Source organism: Phocoena sinus, chromosome X (assembly GCF_008692025.1).
Source record: "Phocoena sinus isolate mPhoSin1 chromosome X, mPhoSin1.pri, whole genome shotgun sequence".
Lineage (NCBI taxonomy): Eukaryota > Metazoa > Chordata > Mammalia > Artiodactyla > Phocoenidae > Phocoena > Phocoena sinus.
Genome location: NC_045784.1, coordinates 56,905,809 through 56,927,776, shown reverse-complemented (window position 1 = coordinate 56,927,776; position 21,968 = coordinate 56,905,809).

Here is a 21,968-nt window from a genome sequence, read left to right as displayed (position 1 = left end):
TGGAAGGGTGCCCTTGAAGGGTTTAGACTATGGATGTGACATGATCGGGCCTGTGTTCTAAGAAGCTTACTCGGTGGCAGGATTGGAGCACTGAGAGACTGGAATAGAAAAACCAATTAAGAGGTTCAATGAAAGAATATATGTGAAAGCAGTTTTCAGCTGTAATGCATATATAACTCTGAGTTATTATGGCCATAACTCATTTCAGAATTAATGAGGGGCTTGCATTCAGGATTTCTGACTCTAAATCCTGGCCTTTTTTTCCACATTATATCTGGGCAACTCCACCCATCTTCACCATTTATACTTGTAGTAATGTTCACAATTAAGTCCCTTAGAGTACTTTACCATTTTCTGAGAGCTTGGTGTTCAGAATTTTTGGCTCCTCCCAGCACCCTTGTGAGGCAGGCTTCAGCCCTGATTTATAACTGCTGAAGTGACAGTTGAATCTGAAAGACAAAATCAGCTTACTGAGGGAGAAAAAAAAAACTTAGAAACTTGAGAAACAGGCACCATCATGGGGCCTAGCAGGAGGATGTGTAAAGCAAAAAAAAACCTAAATGAGCTTAAAAAGTAATGGTCCAAGTGGTAGCAGGAAAAGAAAAGAAATTTTGTGTCAGGGAATCATGTCCATGTATTTACTCTTCTGTGTATAGCATCTTTTTTTTTTTCTTTTTTTTGCAGTACGCGGGCCTCTCACTGTTGTGGCCTATCCCATTGCGGAGCACAGGCTCTAGACACGCAGGCTCAGCGGCCACGGCTCACAGGCCTAGCTGCTCCATGGCATGTGAGATCTTCCCAGACCGGGGCACAAACCTGTGTCCCCTGCATCAGCAGGCGGACTCTCAACCACTGTGCCATCAGGGAAGCCCTGTGTATAGCATCTTATAGTTTACAAGGGGCCTTCCATTTGAACTTCAAATTCACCCTCAAAAATAGATAACTTTTGTTACCTTTCTCAAAACATAAGAGAAAAAAAGGATTAAGGGAATGAGGAAAAGGGGCTATATAATATGCCTCTATCATGTTATAGCATCTAAATTAGGGGCTTTACAAGCATAAGCTCTTTGAATTACCCATGTGAGGTAAATACCACATCCTTATTTTACAGAGAAGGAGACTGAAACTCAGTGTGGTTAAAGTGACCTGCTTAAGGTCACACAGTTGATAAGTAGCAGACCGGGAATCTGACACCCTGATTTTCTGATTCCAGAGCCCCATGCTCTTTCCACCGTACCATATTGTCCTTATCTGAGCACTAACAAAGATATCACAGAATGAGGAAACACATCTAGATTGCTTACAGGAGCTCAAACTCATTCGGTCTTAGAAAAATTAAGGTGACAAAGCTCCAGGAAAAATGAGACGTTCAGAAGGCTGACATGGATCACAGGTCGGATTTGACTTTGAACTTGCTATTTTGGAGGGTTGTAGTACATCACATTATTTGTTAGGTAGGCAGCATGACTGAAGGGGACAGGCAGGCCCAACAGCATCATCTGTGAGGAGAAATGCAGAGAGGATTCTACTACACCACTTGAGTGTTGGGACTGAGACTTCTTCAGCTTCATCCACTTCTAAGTTCATAATGAAGTGCCTGCTGCATAGTAAGTGCCTAATATGAATTGCTTAAATATGTCAAATACTTGGGTTTAGCTGGAAGGTAGAAGAGTAGGAATTTGAGTGTTCTTTTTTTTTCCACACATAACCTTTTTCACTAATTGTGTAAAAATCACACTTTCTCAACATTGTCTCCATTCATATAATCTGTGTAATATTCCCACTTTTCTTGCTCTAGTAAAATCACTTAAACATGTGTGTACCAAGTACTTTGCAACTTGTACTCATTAGTTGTAGAAAAACTGTGTAGCCCGCTTTACCACTCTGAATGCAGAGTCCACAGCCATAAGAAAGCCAGCCAGCTAAAGTGAAGCTTTCAGACCAGCCCCAAGTGCATTGGAGGTGCTCTAGGCACAAACCTTGTCAAACTCAAACAACATCAATTTCCCTGTTAGAAAGGGAGGCAATTTTATGTAGGAATGAACTTGATTGCTTAAGCCCAGGCCACGTAAATATTCTAAGTAAGGCAAGTCATGAGGTGTCTGTTTCTCATCTGAGAGAACCAGATAAAACATGAATGGAGACCTGAGGAGCTCCTTAAATGAAGGGCAGGGAAGATTCTGTCTGTCTCAGTTAGGCCCTATCAGGCCATGAGACAGGGGCTTAGTGACCTTCAGAAGGCTCTTCTGAGGGTTTTGTTTGTTTGTTTTTAGTAAATCATTACTGAATGAGCTACCAGGAAATGTGTTAGTCACTGTAGTGGTGGGGGGTAGGGATGGAAAGAATACTATACCTCAGGGATCTCACACCAGGAAATGCATAATTGAGGGTCAAATTCTAGCTGAGTCTGGGTAGAGGGTAGTCAGGGAGGGCTTAAGGACTTCCTGTAGGAAGCGGTTTTTGAGCTGGGTCTTGAAGGATGGGTTAGTGCTTATATTTGGGAAAAAAAACTACAAAAAATTGTGGGAGCAGAGTTGTTGAGGTGATAGTGGACATAGTTCACTCCAGATGGTAGTGACTAGGCACAAGTGGCCTAGTGAATAAGGAAAATAGTCAGTTTCAGAAGGTTGTCCATGTTGTAACTGCCCCCTTTGATCAGAGAGTGCCCTTGCTCAAAAGGTGAGATCCTAAAAGAGGCCATGAGGAAGAGAACTTTATTCTCCAAACCAAATGAATACAAACTCTACAATCATACTAAGAAGCCTAGAAAGGCAGAGACTTTCTGGTCTAGCCTCTCCATCTGGCTGAGGTCCAGAGAGGGAAAGGAAATTGCCCAAGGTGACACAACAACTCTGAAGTAGAGCTAACACTAGAACCCAAGTCTTCTGAATACACTTTTCAGGCTTAGAGATCCTATGAATGAACAATGTGTGGGAAGAATAATATTGTTAAGGATTACTTACGGAAATCATCTAGCAGAGTGCTTGGCACTACTTGGTAGCTACTAAGTAGACAGTTGGTTCAGGATAGTGGTTAAGAGCACAGGTCCTAAAGCAAAACTTCTTGAATTTGAATCCTAGCTCTGCCACTTTCTATCTGTGTGACCCTGGGTACTTGCTGTACCTCAGTTTGAGGGTTTTCTTGAAGATTACACTATTTAATATCTGTTAGGTGTTTAGAAAAGTACTTGGCATAAAAATACTATATAAATATTTGATAAATAGGTACATTTTGTAAGTTTCTTTTCCTTTTTTACTATTGCTACCACTCAGGGGATGAGTTTAGAGGGAAATCACAGAGCAGTTCCTTCTCATCTCTGTTTCCAATGGCTAGAGTACTTTGATGACCCCTCTGCTCCTAAATATAGAAGAATAGAACTTCAGGGTAGTGGCCCTGGAGGGGCCCTTAGGAACCCTTCAAGCTCTCTGATCCAGAGAGGCAAGAGGTACTATTATATAGGCTTAAGACAATTTCCTTTGTGTTAAAAGGTCCAAGGTTCATATCCCAGCTGTTCTATGTGCTACGTGACCTCCTTGTGCCTTGGTTTCCTTAGTTATAAAAGAGGGATAAAAGTATTCCTACTCATAATGTGTTATGAAGATTAAATGATAAAATGCACATAATTCAGTGCTTAGCTCATGCCTGCCCTATCAGAGGAGCTTGGTAAATTGTAGCTGCTATCATATTTTAATTGATGTTACTCTCAAGGTTATAATAGTCACTTGGTCACAGAGATGACCCTCAAACACATGCCTTTAAATCCTAGTACTAAGATATTTATCCTGAGGAATAACACACAGCACATATCCCAATTCCTCCCTGGTGACTCATTCCCCAGCTGATTGAAGGTTAGAAATGTTTTTCATAGTTTTGAGTTAGATGATTATTGTGATTGTTCAGCTCTGAGAGGATCCAGGATGTGGGGTTCCCAATCTACCTATTAAACCTCAACCCTCAATAATTTATATTTCCAAAGTGTCATACTGTTTACAAAGTCTCTTCATCTCCATTATCTCAGCTGGGTTTGAAAAACTGGGCTGTAGGATGGTCAAAGATAGGTACCCCTATTTTACAAATCAGAAACTGAAACTCATAGAAGTAAAGTGATTTGACAAGGTCACACAACATTTTAGCAGCAAAGATAACCCTTAAACTGAGATCTGATTCAAGTTCAATGTTCTTTCCCCTACAGGAACCTGCCTAAATCCCCCAGTTTTAAATGAAGGATTAATATTGGCCTATCAAGTGGGCCAGGTAATGTGTGTGTGTGTGTATAGGGGAGTGGAGTTTTGTAGAGAGAGAAAGTGAAAACCTGCTCTTGGCTTGGTAGTAAGGAAGGTTTGAACTCTGCTATTTAGACCAGACTAAAACCAGAAAAAGGTTACTTCCTTTTATTTCTATTTTTTGAAGAGGAGAAGGGTTTGACTTGAAGCAAGCAGTATGGGATGAGGGATATATCTCTGCAGACAATAAGATCCAGGCTATGAAATAGCCAAAACTTAAAGCAGCTAAAACTGATTACCCACCCTTGGAGGAGCCTATGGATGGATGTTTGGGGTCTTGGTGAGGCCTAGTGAAAACCTCATCCCCTCTCTCAGCCTTTGCTTCCCCAGCTGTATATTCAGGAGCTTCATATTCTATCCAACTCCACATCATTCTCCCAAAGTTTATTGCACTGGTAATTCAGGCTCAGGTGTCCTTGCCTGGAAAAATGAGAGAGCTGAGTTGGTGCCTCCATGCAATTATATTGCTTTGGCCAATTAAGAGCCAGAGGAAGCCCTTACACAACTTTTAGATAGAGACCTCGAAGCAGGAACAAGTCATATCCTTCTCCTACCTTCTAAATGACACTCTGTCAACTGAAGCCTGTGTCTAACAGGTCAGGCTAAAAAACAGTGGGGCATGCTTCTTATGGTACAATCAATCTTATATAAACCAGCTTCTGCTTCCTAGGAGGAAGCTTCTTGGTGGGCTATGGAATCCTGACTTTACAGTTCACTTTGCTTCTGGCCATGGGCATGCCTCTAAAGCTCCATGATCAAGAAAGAGCTGTGTGCTGGCTTTTGCCATAAGACAAGCCCAGAATTCAGGAAGCTCCTAGTGTCTTGGGATGGTCATGCAGAACAAAGTCAACCCTGCAGGACACACTTGGTGACTACACAAGAATTAGTGTTGTATAATAAATACACAAGAACAGAGCTCAGCTAGTCTTTAACTATAGCATTAAAGTTTTCCTCATACCTTGGCCATCCTTCTGCTCAGTCTAGACTCTCATTTATAAGCCTGCTAAAGGTTTAGTCAAACCAAGGAGAACCAGTCTTTCTGACATCCTCCCTGCAATGATGGATCAAGGGCAGGATTGATCACCCCACTGAGCTCAATTAGGAAGGCTTCACTTGTTTTAAATTTCCCAGACTTATTTTTTTGCCAGCTAAGAATGACACTTGTGGATAAATCGCATTGACCATAATTTCTCAGAAGGGTACCTACATTATTGGCTTCTATTAAATGATGTGAGATGAGTTCTAATTGGTCATGATTCTGACCTTAAGCCTAGAGTGGTATCACCTGGAGAAGTCTTGGACTATCTCACCTCCCTATCCCAGAACAGAAGACACATAGTCCATTTTGGGGAGAGGAAGTAGGAGAAGCCTTAAATGTCCACATATCCCAAAGCTCTCAGCCCCCATCTTCATTAAAAAAAAAAAAAAAATGGTCCCAAGAGTGGCCAGAAAATAACTTTGTGAAGGGTACTGGGAGAAAAGGGGTCTTTAGGTGGGAAGGAACAGCAGTTCCAGCATCTGGAACAGTGCCTTCTGGGGAGTTGGCTCTTTCATTTCATTTATTCATCCTAAGCTCTTCACAACCTAAACCTGGGAGATGCTCAGGTTTTTATCTTGTAGAAATATATTTTTCTTTTTATCAGGGAAAAATGGAGGCTGGTGGTAAGGAAACTTTATCAAGAGAGTAGAATGGACAAATCAAGCACTGGGTATATATTCTTTGGATTTTTAAGACTAATTCATTTAGGATGACGGAGATGGAAAAGGTTCTTCACATGGAACTTGTGCATTGCTAGTGTACAGCTAATGTGTTCTTGTTAGTCCCTTTGGGCTCTAAGCTTTACCAGACAATTGGTGGCATACAAGAAGTAACTAAACATTTTGTTCTGTCCTCCTCTTGAAGATTAGAATCTTGGCTAACACCAGCATTTTGGCCATGCCAAGCTTGAGTGGTATAACCCAGGACAGGAGAACAGGAAGCTCACATGATTACTCTGAATCATTATGTGCATCAGCCAACTCTTTATTCCAAGTGCATAGAATAGTTCCTGATATATATTAGGTGCTCAGGAAATGTTTACTGAGTAAATAAATGCTTAAAGAAATATTTCTTAGTACTGTCTCTGCCAAGGACAAAAGATCAATTTTTTCTCAGAGTAACTCCCCACCTCTTACCTCAACCTTTAATGTGACAAATTCTTCTCATTTACCTCAAAGAAGAGAAGATTCATGTATAGGGATGGAGGAAGATTTGGGTGCGTCATAATGGAGTTCAACTCAGAATATTTCAGATAGTTAATTAGATCATTTGCAGAGTTCAAATTTCTGGCTGGTGAGATAAAAGTCAATAATTTCCACTTAATTTTTTCTTTCCTAAAACATCAAACAGGAGGAATATACTGTCAGAAAAAAAAGTCCTGAAGTTTTGCTTAACTATCCCAAATTCCCCAGATTTCCTGCCCAAAGCTTAATGACAGAGACTTGACGTTTGCTCCACTCTCTAGCCAAGTCTTCCAGGCATCCAAAACATTCTGTAAAGAGTTGATTGCATAAAATGATAAAGTATCAAATCTGAAAAGGACCTTAGAAATAGCACAGTTCAACTTCTTCCTTTTAATATAGGTAGAGACACTGGAACCCAAAAAGTGGAACATATTGGTCTCGGTGTGCTAACCTCAAGGCTAGTGTTCTTAGCATGACACCACACAATTTTCTGACTTTTCAGTGTTGGTCAATTATACCTAGGACTTGTACCACCACCCCTGTAGGGCTTTAGAATGCAGTTCCCTGAACTGGAAATACCATGTGGACAGGGACAAAAGGGCCTCTGCCACTTTTGAGAACTGCAATTTGTAGGTTCATTTTGGCCCAGAATGTGCTGCTGGTATGCTCCAGCGAAGGTCAGAAATGTTATTCCCTGTTTCCTTCCCCCACTAAGTTGCGCCAGGAGTGCTGGAGCATATTTGCACAGCATCCTCTCCCATGCATTTTGTTGGAAAAGAGGCTGCAGGGCAAATACATGTTAGCAAATTTATGCAGCATATCTAGGGCTCATAGATTCTGGACTGAGAAGAAATGAGACCAGGCTGAAAAGAAACCAGGCTGTGGGGAAAAATAATTGTAATTACAGGTGAGAAGGAAAAAAAAAGCCTTAGAGCATTTAATAAGAGCACATGGCTTCCAGGATCTACATTTCTAATCTTGGTTTTGTCTGTGTTGGCTCTCCCTAGTCAAGTCACTTAACCTCTCTGACCTTGGTTTTCTCATCTGTAAATAACGGTAGTTAGAACAGATTCAACTATTTTAATGGAACCATGAAAGTTGTTTGATAGTAATAGTATTATGCAAAAAGCCCAGACTGACCTGGGTTTTTTTGATCACTTACATCAAATAATTACAGTAGAAGATATCACTGCTTTTTTTCCAGATAAATGTAGGAAAGAAAAGTATCAAATGGATAAAGAGTGAGTGTAGGCTTCCTTTAAACATAAATAAAGTCTGAAGCAGTGGTATTCAAACACACTGGTCTTCAGATTGACTGATCAGAATCACCAAGTAAGTGTTTTTAAAAAATCTAGGACCTGAGGTTCAGAAGTAAAGAGTGGGGGAAGTATGAGTTAGGAAGGATATATGTAGTTTTTAGTCTCAATACAAGTATCTTCTTTTTTTAGTTCTTTTAAGTATAATTGGCATACAATAATACATTAGTTTCAGTTATACAACATAGTGATTCCATATTTGTGGTCATTGTGAAATGTGCATCACAATAAATCTAATTATCATCAGGTGACTTACAAAGTTAATAAAATATTATTAACTATATTCCCCATGTTATACATTGGATACTTAGCCTTATTTATTTTTTCTTATTTAAAAAATTTGATTGAAGTATAGTTAATTTATGATGTTGTGTTAATTTATGCTGTAGAGCAAAGTGGTTCAGTTATACATATATATATATATATATATATTCTTTTTCATCTTCATTTCCATTATGGATTATCACAGGATAATGAATATAGTTCCCTGTACTATATGGTAGGACCTTAGTTTGCATCTGCTAGTCACAGAACCCTATTCCTTCCCTCCCCCACCCACCATCCCCTTTGGCAACCACAAGTCTGTTCTCTATATATGTGAGTCTGTTTCTGTTCCATAGATATGTTTATTTCTGTCGTATTTAGATTCCATGTATAAGTGATATCATATGGTATTTGTCTTTCACTTTAAAAAATTTATTATAGTTGATTTACACTGTTGTGTTAGTTTCAAGTGTACAGCAAAGTGATTCAGTTACGTATATATATACCTAGTCTTTTTCAAATTCTTTTCCCATTTAGGTTATTACAGAATATTGATCAGAGTTCCCTGTGCTATACAGTAGCTCCTTGTTCATTATCTGTTTTAAATACAGTAGTATGTATATGTCAATCCCAATCTCCCAATTTATTCCCCCCCCACCTTTCTCCTTCAGTAGCCATAAGTTTGTTTTCTATGTCTATGAGTGTGTTTCTGTTTTGTAAATAAGTTCATTTGTACCATTTTTTAGATTCCACACCTAAGCAATATCATATGATATTTGTCTTTGTCTGATTTACCTCACTTAGTATGATAATATCTAGGTCCATCCCTGTTGCTGAAAATGACATTATTTCATTCTTTTCAATGGCTGAGTAATATCCCATTGTATATATGTACCACATCTTTATTCTGTGAATGGGCATTTAGGTTGCTTCCATATCTTGGTTATTGTAAACAGCACAGCAATGAATATTGGGGTGCACGTATCCTTTTGAATTATGGTTTTCTCTGGATATATGCACAAGAGTGGAATTTCTGGATCATATGGTAACTCTATTTCTAGATTTTTAAGGAACCTCCATACTGTTCTCCATAGTGGCTGTACCAATTTATATTCCCACCAACAGTGTAAGAGGGTTCCTTATTCTCCACAACCTCTCCAGGATTTATTGTTTGTAGACTCCTTGATGATGGCCATTCTGACTGGTGTGAGGTGATATCTCATTGTAGTTTTGATTTGAATTTCTCCAATAATTAGCAATGTTGAGCATCTTTTCATATACCTCTTGGCCATTTGTGTGTCTTCTTTGGAGAAATGGCGATTTAGTTCTTCTGCCCATTTTTTGATTGGATTTTTTGTTTTTTTGATATTGAGCTGCATGAGCTGTTTGTAAATTCTGGAGATTAATCCCTTGTTGGTCCCATCATTTGCAAATAGTTTCTCCCATTCTGTGGGTTGTCTTTTATTTTGTTTATGGTTTCTTTGCTGTGCAAAAGCTTTTGAGTTTAATTAGGTCCCATTTGTTTATTGTTTTTATTTCCATTATTCCAGAAGACAGATCAATAAAGATATCGCTGCAATTTATGTCAAAGAGTGTTCTGCCTATGATTTCCTATAGGAGTTTTGTAGTACCCAGGCTTATGTTTAGGTCTTTAATCAAGTTTGAGTTTATTTTTGTGTATGGTGTTAGAGAATGTTCAAATTTTATTCTTTTACATAAACATATCTGTTTTTAATCTTTTGCTCCTGCCACTCTCTGTCTTCGCAATCTTATTCTAGGCCAACACTTATTTGCTTTCTGACAATTTAGGTTAGGCTTCATCTTCTAGAGTTTTGTTATATACATAGAATCACAGTGTGAACTCTTTTTGTCTGGCTTCTTTCACTCTAAATAATTGTCTTGAGATTCATCACTGTTGTAGTGTTCAACAATTACTTGGACTCTTTGCACTTCCTGGACTTGGGTGACTATTTCCTTTCTCATGTTATGAAATTTTTCAGCTATTATATCTTCAAATATTTTCTCAGGTCCTTTCTCTCTCTCTTCTCCTTCTGGGACCCCTATAATGTGAATGTTGTTGCGTTTAATGTTGTCCCAGAGGTCTCTTAGACTATCCTTATTTCTTTTCTTTCTTCCTTCCTTATTTAGTTTCATGGCAGTGATTTCCACCATTCTGTCTTCCAGCTCACTTATCCATTCTTCTGCCTTATTTATTCTGCTATTGATTCCTTCTAGTGTTTTTTTTCCATTTCAATTATTGTATAGATCATCTCTCTTTGTTCTTTAGATCTTCCAGCTCTTTGTTTAAACATTTTTTGTAACTTCTTGATCTGTGCTTCCATACTTTTTCTGAGATCTTGGATCATCTTTACTATCATTACTCTGAATTCTTTTTCAGGTAGATTGCCTATCTCCACTTCACTTAGTTGTTCTTCTGGAGTTTTATCTTGTTCCTTCAACTTGGACATATTCCTCTGCCTTCTCATTCTGTCTAAATTTCTGTGTTTGTGGCTTCCATTCCACAGCTTGCAGATTTGTAATTCTTCTTGTTTTTTTCTGTCTGCCCCCTGGTGGGTAAGGCTGTCTAAGAGGCTTGTGATAGCTTCCTGGTGGGAGGTACTGGTTCCTGCCCACTGGTGGGTGGAGCTGGGTCTTGTCCCTCTGGTGGGCAGGGCCATGTCAAGGGGTTTGTTTATTGGGCAGCAGTATGCTCAGGAAGACTTTAAGTAGCTTGTCTACTGATGGGTGGGGCTGTGTTCCCACCTTGTTGGTTGTTTGGCCTGAGGCATCCCAGCACCGGAGCCTACAGGCCATTGGGTGCACCAGGTCTTGGTGAGAAAATGACATCCTCCAGGACGGCTCACCCCAATAAGTACTCCCCAGAACTACAGCCACCAGTGTCTTTGTCCCTGTGGTGAATCACAGCCAACCCCTGCCTCTGTAGGAGACCCTCCAATAGCAGCAGTAGGTCTGGTCTGGGCTTTTATGGGGTCGCTGATTTTTTCCCTGGGTCTGGTGCACATGAGAACTTGTGTGCGCCCTCCAAGAGTGGAGTTTCTGTTTCCCCAGTCCCATGGAATTCCTGTGATTACACCCCACTGGCCTTCAAAGCCAGATTCTCTTGGGTACCTCTTCCCTTTGCCAGACCCCCAGGCTGGGGAGCCTGATGTGGGACTCAGAACTTTCACTCCTCTGGGAGAACCTCTGCAATATAATTATTTTCCAGTTTTTGGGTCACCCAACCAGCAGGTGTGGGATTTGATTTTATCATGATTTCACCCCTCCTACTGTCTCTTTGTGGCTTCTTTGTCTTTGGATGTAGGATATCTTTTTCAGTAAGGTGCAGCATTTTTTTGTTGATGGTTGTTCAGCAATTATTTTTGATTTTGGTGTTTTCATGAGAGAGGGGTGAGCTCATGTTCTTCTACTCTGCCATCATGTCTCTGCTTCCCATACTCATCTTTGTATATCCTGGGACCTAGAAGCAAGTCACTCTGGGGCACATCGGCTTTTGACATGGGCTTGAGTGGCCATGGCACAATGAGCCATGTGCAGGTCTCTTTCCTCAGCATAATATGTCTTTCCCTTTCTGACTTACTTTGTTTAGAATGATAATCTCTAAGTCCATCCATGTTTCTACAAATGGCATTATTTCATTCTTTTATATGGCAGAGTAATATACCATTGTATATATATACCACATCTTCTTTATCCATTCATCTGTCAATGGACATTTACATTTTTTTCATGTCTTGGCTGTTGTAAGTAGTGATGCTATGAACATAGGTGTGTGTGTATCTTTTCAAATTATAATTTTGTCTGGATATATGTTCAGGAGTGAGATTGCTGGAACATATGACAACTCTAATTTTAGTTTTTTGAGGAACCTCCATACTGTTTTCCATAGTGGCTGCACCAATTCACATTCCCACCAACAGTGTATGAGGGTTTCCTTTTCTCCACATCCCCTCCAGCAGTGACTTATTTATTTTAAAACTGTAGGTTTGTATTGCTTTATCCCTTTCACCTATTTCATCCCCACTTAATGTTACTCCCCTCTGGCAACCACCAATCTGTTCTCTGTATCTGTGAGTCTGGATTTTGGGTTTTTTGTTTGTTTGTTTTGTTTTTTAGATTCCACATATAAGTGAAGGATGCAGTGTTTGCTTTTCTCTGTCTGACTTATTTCACTTAACATAATACCTTCCAAGTCCAGCCATGTTCTTGCAGAAGGCAAGATTTCAGTGACTGCATAGTATTCCACTGTATGTATGTGTATGTATACATCATAACTTCTTTTTCCATTTTCAGACACTTATCTTGTTTCCATATCTTGACTATTTTGGATTATAAATTGGAATTTTGATAGGGATTGCATTGAATCTATAGCTTTCTTTGGGTAGTATGGATATTTTAGCAATGCTAATTCTTCTAATCCATGGGCACAGAATATCTTTCCATTTATTTGTGTCATCTTCAATTTTTTTCATCAATGTCTTATAGTTTTCAGTGTACTGGTGTTACTTCTCCATGGTAAAATTTATTCCTATGTATTTTTTTTTAGATGTGATTGTAAATTATATTGTTTTCTTGATTTCTCTTTCTGATACTTTGGAAGTGGTGTATAGATATGCAACCGATTTTGGTATATTAATTTTGTATCCTAAAACAACTGAATTTATTTATTTGTTCTAACTGTTCTTTGGTGGGGTCTTTATGGTATTCTCTATATAGTATCATATCATCTGCAAATAGTGATAGTTTTAATTCTTCCTTTCCAATTAAGATGCCTATTATTTCTTTTCCTTGCCTAATTGCTGTGGCTATAACTTCCAATATTATATTGAATAAAAGTGGGCATGTGGGAATCCTTGTTTTTTTCTTGATCTTAGAGGAAAAGTTTTCAGATTTGCACCATTGAGTATGATATTAGATGTAGCTTTTCCATATATGGCCTTTATTATGTTGAGGTATGTTCCCTCTATACACTTTTTTTGAGTGTTTTTATCATACTTGGACATTGTTATGTCAAATACTTTTTTTCTGCCCCTGTTGAGATGATCATATGATTTTTACCTTTCATTTTGTTAATTTGGTTTATGACATTGATTGATTTGCTGATGTTGAACTATGTTTGCATGCCTGAGATAAATCCCATTTGATCATGGGTTATGATTCTTTTAATATGTTGTTAAATTTGGTTTCCTAATATTTTGTGGAGAATTTTTGCATCTATGTTCATCAGGGGTATTGGCCTATAATTTTCTTTTTCTGTGTGTGGTGTCCTTGTCTGGTTTTGGTATCAGGGTTATGCAGCCTCGTAAAAGGAATTTGCAAGTTTTACTTCCTCTTCAATTTTTTAGAAAAGTTTGAGAAGGATAGGCATTAAATCTTCTTTGAATGTTTGGTAGAATTCATCAGTGAAGTTGTGTGGTCCTGGACTTTTGTTTGTTGGAAGGTTTATTTATCATTGATTCAATCTCATTACTAGGAATTGGTCTATTCAGATTTTCTATTTTTTATGATTCGTGGAAGGTTATAAATTTCTGGGAATTTATCCATTGCTATTAGGTTGTCCAATTTGTTGGTGTATAGTTGTTCATAGTAGTCTTTCATGATCTTTGTATTTCTGTGGTATCAGTTGTAACTTTTTCATTTTTTGCTTTATTTATCTGAGTCCTTTCTCTATTTTTCTTGGTGAGTCTAGCTAAAGGTTTAGAACTTTTGTTCATCTTTTCGAAGAACCAGTTCTTAGTTTCATTGACATTTTCTGTTGTCTTTTTAGTCTCTATTTCATTTATTTCTGTTCTGATCTTTATTATTTCCTTCCTTCTATTAATTTTAGTCTTTATTTATTCTTCTTTTTTCTATTTTCCTTAGGTGTAAAGATAAATTAGTTATTGAGATTTCTTTTGTTTCTAGAGGTAGGCCTGTATTGCTATGATCTTTCCTGTTAGAACTGCATTTGCTGCATCTCATAGATTTTGGTAAGTCATATTTCTGTTTTCGTTTGACTCTAGGTATATTTTGATTTCTTCTATGATCCAGTAACTGCTTTTGCTGTGTCCCATAGATTTTGGATCATTGTGTATTCATTTTCATTTATCTCCAGGTATTTTTTATTTCCTCTGTGACTTATTCAATAATTCATTGGTGGCTTAGTAGTGTATTGTTTAGCCTTCATGTGTTTGTGGTTTTTGCAGTCTTTTTCTTGTATCCGATTTCTAGTCTCATAGCTTTATTGTTGGAAAAGATGCTTGATGTGATTTCAATTGTTTTAATTATACTGAGGGCTTGTTTAGTGGACTACTTTGTGATCTATCCTGGAGAACGTTTCATGTGCTCTTGAAAAGGATGTGTACACTGCTGCTTTTGGATTGAATGTTCTATATATATCTACGAAGTTCAACTGGTCTAATGCTTCACTTAAAGCCTGTGTTTCCTTATTGATTTTCTCTCTGGATGATTTATGCTTCTATTTTTGGTGCATATATGTTTTAAATTGTTCTATCTTCTTCTTGGATTGATCCCTTTATCACTATTCTTTGCCTCTTATAACAGTCTTTATTTTGAAGTCTATTAGTTCTGATATAAGTATTGCTACCCCAGCTTTCATCTGATTTCCATTTGCATGGAATACTTTTTCTATCCCTCACTTTCCGTCTGCATTTGTCTTTAGATCTGAAGTGAGTCTTTTGTAGGCAGCCTATGTATGGGTCTTGTTTTTGTATTCATTCAGCCACTCAGGCTTTTGATTGGAGCATTTAGTCTATTTACTCTTAAAATAATTACTGATATGTATGCTCTTATTGTCATTTTGTTAATTGTTTTGGGGTTGTTTTTGTGGGTCTTTCCCCCACTTTCTTCCTTTGTTCTCTTCTCCTGTGATTGATGACTATCTTTAGTATTATATTTGGATTCCTTTTTCATTTTTGTGTGTGTTTCTATTATAGATTCTTGGATTGAGGTTTATAAATTATATATATATATATATATACACTAATATATACACACACACACAATTGTTTTATGTGGCTGATGTCTTAATTACAAGTGCATTTTAACAACCCTGCATTTGTACTCTCCTACCCTCATGATTACTGCTTTTGATATCATATTTTATATCTAATTGTTTTTTGTATCTCTTAACTGTTTATTGTGGATATAGATGATTTTACTACTTTAATTTTTAACCTTCTTATTAACTTTGGGCATGGATGATTTCCTACATTTATTATAGTTTGTCATTATTGATGAGATTTTTTCCTTCCATGATTTTCATATTTCTTGTTATGTCCTTTTCTTTTTTTTTTTTTTTTTTTTCTCTTAGAGAAGTTCCTTTAATATTTCTTGTAAAGCTGGTATGGTGGTGCTGAACACTTTTGTTTGTCTGTGAGCTTTTGATCTCTCTCTCAAATCTGAATAAGAGCCTTGTTAGGTAGAGTATTCTTGGTTGTACGTTCTTCTCTTTTATCACTTTAAATATCTGTTGTCACTCCCTTCTGGCCTGTAGAGTTTCTGCTGAGAAGTCAGCTGATAGCCTTATCAGAGTTTCCTTATACATAACATGTTGCTTTTCCCTTGCTGCTTTTAATATTCTCTCTTTGTCTTTATTTTTTGCCATTTTAATTACAATGTATCTCAATATGTTCCTTTTTTAGTTAATCCTGTATGGGACTCTCTGTGCTTCCTGGACTTTGATGTCTGTTTCCTTTCCCAGGTTAGGGAAGTTTACAGCTATTATGTATTCAATTATTTTCTCAACCCCTTTCTCTCTCTCTTCTTCTGGAACCCCAATAATGTGAATATTAGTGTGCTTGATGTTATCCCAGAGGTTTCTTAAAGTGTCCTCATTTCTTTACAATCTTTTTATTTTTTTGCTCTACATCAGTGATTTCTGCTAGTCTGTCTTCCCAATCACTGATCCATCCTTCTGTATCATTTATTTTACTGTTGATTCCTTCTAGTGTATGTTTTACTTCAGTTATTGTATTCTTCATCTCTGTTTGGTTGTCCTTTAAGTTTTCTAACTCTTTGTTAAAAACTTCTCACTCTGTGCATCCATTCTTCTCCCTAGTTCTTTGATCATCTTTACAATCACTACTTGAACCCTTTCTTGGGAAGATTGCCTATATCCATTTCACTTAGTTCTTCTTCTGGGGTTTTATCTTGTTCCTGTCTTTGGAACATGTTCCTCTGTCTCCTCATTTTGCTTAACTTACTATTTTTATTTTTTTGAATCTGGTAGGTTGGTTATATTTTCTGAAATTGAAGAAGTGGTCTTTTTTAGGACATGTCCTATATTTCCCAGCAGCACACTCCCCTCTCATCACCAGAGCTGTATGCTCCAAAAGTGCCCAATATGTGGGTCCTTCTGTTGTGGCAATCTGACTATATGGGCAGTCTGATAGGCTTGGTTGGCCTCCAGTCCATTTGGTTGGGAGGCTGCCTTGTGTGGAGGCTGCCAGCCACTTGTTGGTGTGACTGGGCCATGAGGCATCTCACTGTGGAACCATGGGTAGCCCTGGGGCTAGTGCCAGTTTACTGGTGGGCAGAATCAGGTTTCAGGAGACCCCAGGGCTATGACCTTACCATTCATCGGTGAAGCCAAGTTTTAAGGCTAGTTTCAACCTACTGGCTGGCAGAGCCACTTCCTGGGGTCTAGTTGCAGTGCCCAGGGATCCCAAAGCCGATTTTGGAATGTTGGTGGGTGGAGCTAGTTCCTGACACCACTGGCTGCTGGGATCAGGGTCTCTTGAAGCTTTTATTGGCCTGTTAGTAGGTGGGGCCTGGGTCCCACCAGTCCCAGGGTAGAATCAGGCCTGCTAGTGTGTGGGCTTGCCCATGGACCACAGGACTGTGATTTTTCTTGTGGCTGGTATCTGCCTGCTGGTGGGTGGAGTTGGGCCCAAGGCTACAGCAGGATTGCTGGTTGGTAGTAGTACCCTGGGGATTCTGGGGCTAGTGTCTACCCACTGGTGGGTTAAGCTGTGCCCTGAGGGTCTCTGGTTAGAGGGCCCTGGGGGCCTCTGGTCTAGTACCTGTGCACTGATCTGTGGGGCCAGGTCCTGAGCCCTCCTGTGGGCAGGACCATGTCCAGAGGCCACTGTTTGCTCAGAGTGTCTTAAGGCATCCTGTCTGGTGGTGGGTTGGTCTGTGTCTGAGCCCAGTTAGTTGCTTGGCCTGAAGCATCCTAGCACTGGTGCCTACAGAAGGTTAATCAAGGCAGGGCTGTGTCCTGGATGTAATAAGCTAGAAGGAAGATTCTAAAATGGTACATGCCAGAATCAGTGTCCATGTGGTAAAAGGAGTTTTCAAAAATGGCTGCTGGCAGTGTCTATGTACCCAGGGTGAGCTGAAGTTGTCTCCTGTCTTCCTGCGAGATTCTCCAGGATCAGAAGTACTTCTGACCCAGTCTCCTGTCAAATTACTGCTTCTGCCCTGGGTTCTGGCATGTATGAGATTTTGTGTGTGCCTTTTAAGAGTGAAGCCTCTATTACCCCTGGCCCTCTGGGACTCCCAGTAGTAAGCCCTACTGGTCTACAAAGTCAAATGCTCTCGGGGCTTGTCTTCCCATTGCAGGATCCTCAGGCTCAGACTCCTCAGTCCTTTGTGAGAATCTCTGCAGTTACAATTGTTCTTCCATTTATGAATTGCTCACCTGGGGGTATTGGGTTTGACTATATCTATCATGACTCCACCCCTCCTAACTGTCTCATTGTGGTTCCTTCTTTATATCTTTAGTTGTAGATCTTTACTCGTAGGTTCTGATCTTTTAAATCAATGGTTGTTTCACAAATGGCTGTGATGTTGGTGTGCTTGTGAGAAGAGATGAGCTCAGGGTTCTTTCTACTTGGCCATCTTGTGCAATCCTCAAGATCATTATTGCATTTTTGTTCATTGTTTTCTGGCTGCTTCAGTAGTTTTCCTCTGTCTCTTTCTCATTCTCTTTCCCTTTTCCCTTGTAGTTTCATGATTTCCTTACTGTTATGTTTAGATTCATTTCTTGTTCTCTTTCGTGTATTTTTCTGTAAGTTTTTGGTTTGTTGTTCTATGTATATAACTGTCTATTTTAAATTGATAGCAACTTAAACTTGAATACATTTCTCAAATCTACATTTTCACCCCCACCTCACATTTTATGTTTTGATATCACTTGTTACATCTTTTTATTTTAGGTATCGTTAACTACTTATTGTAGTTTTAGTTAATTTGACCATTTTTTTCTCTTGATGATCTTAGTAGCTTTATAAGTGGTAAATCCACTACTTTTACTATACATTTACCTTTTCCAGTGAGATTTTTACTTTCATATGTTCTCTGGTTATTAACTAGTCCCTTTTCTTTTCAGCTTAAAAAATATGCTTAATATTTCTTGTAAGGCTGGGTTAGTAGTGATGAAATCCTTTAATTTTTGATTGTCTGGAAAAATCTTTATCTCTCTCTCAAATGTGAATGATAACCTTGCTGGGTAGAGTATTCTCAGTTAGAAGTTTTTTTTCCTTTCAGCACTTTGAATATGTCATGCCTTAACCCACAAAGTTTCTGTTGAGAAATCTGCTGATAGCCTTATGGGTTTTCTCTTGTACATAACAATTTGTTTTTCTCTGGCTGCTTTTAAATTCTCTCTTTAATGTTAACTTTTGACATTTTAATTTTAATATGTCTTGGTGTGACTCATTTTGAGTTTATCTTATTTGGGACTCTCCAGACTTCCTGGACCTGGATGTCTGTTTTCTTCCCTGGGCTAGGGAAGTTTATAGCTATTATGTTTCAGTTTTTGCCCCTTTCTTTCTCTCTTCTCCTTCTGGAACCCCTATAATGTAAAGGTTATCTCACTTGATATTGTCCCAATGGTCTTTTAAGTTCCCTTCATTTTTTTAATAACTATTTTTTCTTATCTATTACTAAAATATTTTAAAAAATAATTAGTTTTTCTTTTGTTGCTTTGTCTGGGTGAGTTCCATTGTTTTATCTTCTGGTTACTGATCCGTTCTTCTATTTCATCCAGTCTGCTATTGAACCTGTCTAGTGTATATTTCTGTTCAGTTATTATATTCTTCAGCTCTGTGACTTCTTTTTGGTACTTTCTTATGTTTTCTATCTCTTTATTGAAGTTCTCAGTGTATTCATCCACTCTTCTTCTGAGCTCAGTGAGTGTCTTTAAGATCATTACTTTGCATTCCTTCTCAGTTATGGTGTTTATCTCCATATCATTAAAGTCTTTTTCTGAGGATTTGTCTTGTCCCTTTTTTTGGAACATATTTCTCTGTTTCCTCATTTTGCTTGACTGTTTTCATTTCTAAGTATCAGGTGAAATGGCTACCTTTATTAGCTTTGTAAGAATGGCCATATTTAGGTGTTGATCCTTCTCATTCTACTTTGCTCTAGCTCTTGGTTGTCTCTTGAAACATTGTGATTGTCTAAACTGCCTGATTGATTTTTGTTTAGGGTGTGCCAAGACCTGTAATTATTCCAAAGGGCGGAATCTCATTTATCAAATAGTTTCAGGTTGATTGGAAGCCAGAGACTAATAAAGCAGCTTTTAAAGTATGCAAATATATACAATGCTGTGGGGCTGTAATTGTAATCCCTGCTGGCCTCCAGACAAAGAGATCTGAAAGTCTCCTCTGTGTGATAATTGCAAAGACTGGGGCCCCAAGTGAATGTATATGCTCCTTTCTGGGAAGTCTTGTCGAGCTCTAGTGAGGCCAAAGGGGTGCACAAGGATGGTTTCTCACTGCTTATATACCCCAGGAATATCTCCTTAACCTCTAGATATGGGGGAAACCTAAAGACTTTCCCTCAGGCTGAAACTCCAGAGTAAGTAAGTAGGCCTTTTTCATGGAAAGACTGAAGTTGTGTTTTAGTTTGCTGTCTGTGCAGTGCCTTGGGGGGGTTGGCCTGCCAGTAACTGTCTCTCCATTTGTTACAGTCCTGTGGAGCTCAGGAATGCCAACTGACTTTACCACCAGGGTCAGGCAATAAGAGGTATCTCCTGTGTGGATTGCATTCTTCCACTGGGTTTAGCAAGGAGACTGGAGAGTGTATGGGACAGGGCATGCTCACTGACTTCAGAAAAGCAGCAGGAAAGTGCCTTGATTGTTAATGTGCACCAGCTTTAGCCTGAGTGGGAGAAAGCCCCAACTGCTCACACTACCCAGCCCCAGCCATGAGGTGGGGGAGTATTATAATCACCCATCCTCACAGACAATTTTTAGGGAGCCAGGGAATGCCAAAAAGGAGACCCTTTTTGTTTACATGCTTTATCCAGGGAGTTGGGGAATGCCGCAACCATCCACTACTATCTGGTCAGCAAGGCAGTGGGATAATGCCATGAGTGCTTGCCCCTGCCTGTTTTATCAAGACAATGGGAGGGTGCCACATCCAGGCTTGGCTGCCTGTATTATCAGGCTAAGTGGAAAGTGCAAATTCCTCTGCCAGTGCCTCTGTCTTCAGGGAGAGTTTCAACTGTCCCCCACCCCTCTAGCCGATACCTTTAGATTATTAGCAAATGAATCCCCTTCACATATAGTCTAGGCACTTTTCAAACAGCTGGTATTTTTCTGGGTCTTAGGACCAGTGAGACCACAGCTGAGCCGTTTAAGAGGGGAATCTAACTTTTCTGTAGCATTTTGGGACACTTGGATATCAACCCTACTGGTTTTCTAAGCCAGGCATTTTGGAAGCTTGTGCCTGTGGTGCAGATCCCAGGTCTTGGAGTACCTGATGTGGGGCACCAAATCCTTTGCTCCTCCAGAAGAAATGCCTGTCTGGTGAGATCCCTCCCTATTGCGAGTCACTGCACTAGGGGTAGGCTGTTTTGTAAGACCATTTCTCTGTCTCTCCTACCCATCTTGATGTGGTCCTTTTGTCCTGTGTCGTGGAGAGCAGTTTATTTAGTTTACAGATATTTTTCAAGGGAAGTGATCCATATGTAGCTTTAGCTTTGGTTTGTCCATGGGAGGAAGTGAGTTCACAATCTTCCTATGATTCCATCTTAGACTTCTTCCCAGGAAATCCGATTTCTTTTAGTAATTTTATTTTTTAATTAATTTATTTTTATTGAAGTATAGTTGAAATATAATATTATATTAGTTTCAGGTGTACTTCATAGTGATTTGATTTTTTTATAGATTATAATCCCTATAAAGTTTAAAAAATATCGACTATATTCCCTGTGATGTACATTACTTTCTTGTATCTTATTTTTTAACATTTTATTGGAGTATAATTGCTTTACAATGGTGTGTTAGTTTCTGCTTTATAACAAAGTGAATCAACTGTACATATACATTTATCCCCATATCTCCTCCCTCTTGTGTCTCCCTTCCACCCTCCCTATCCCACCCCTCCCTCTAGGTGGTCACAAAACACAGAGCTGATCTCCCTGTGCTGTGCAGCTTCTTCCCACTAGCTATCTATTTTACATTTGGTAGTATATATAAGTCCATGCCACTAGAACTAAAGAGTAAACAAACAATGATGAACAACACAATAAATGAAATTAAAAATTCTCTAGAAGGAATCAATTGTATCTTATTTTATTCCAAGTAGTTTGTACCTCTTAATCCCCCTCCCCTGTCTTGCCCTTTCCCCCACCCTTCTCCCACTGGTAATCACGAGTTTTTTCTCTGTATCTGAAAGTCTGTTTCTGTTTCATTATATTAATTCATTTGTTTTAATTTTAGATTCTACCTATAAGGGAAAACATACAGTATTTTTCTTTCTCTGTCTGACTTACTGCACTTAGCATAATAAACTTCAGGTCCATTTATGTTGTTGCAAATTGCATATCTTCCACATCTTGGCTATTGTAAATAATGCTGCTATGAACATTGGGGTACATGTATCTTTTCTAATTTTCATTTTCTTCAGTTAC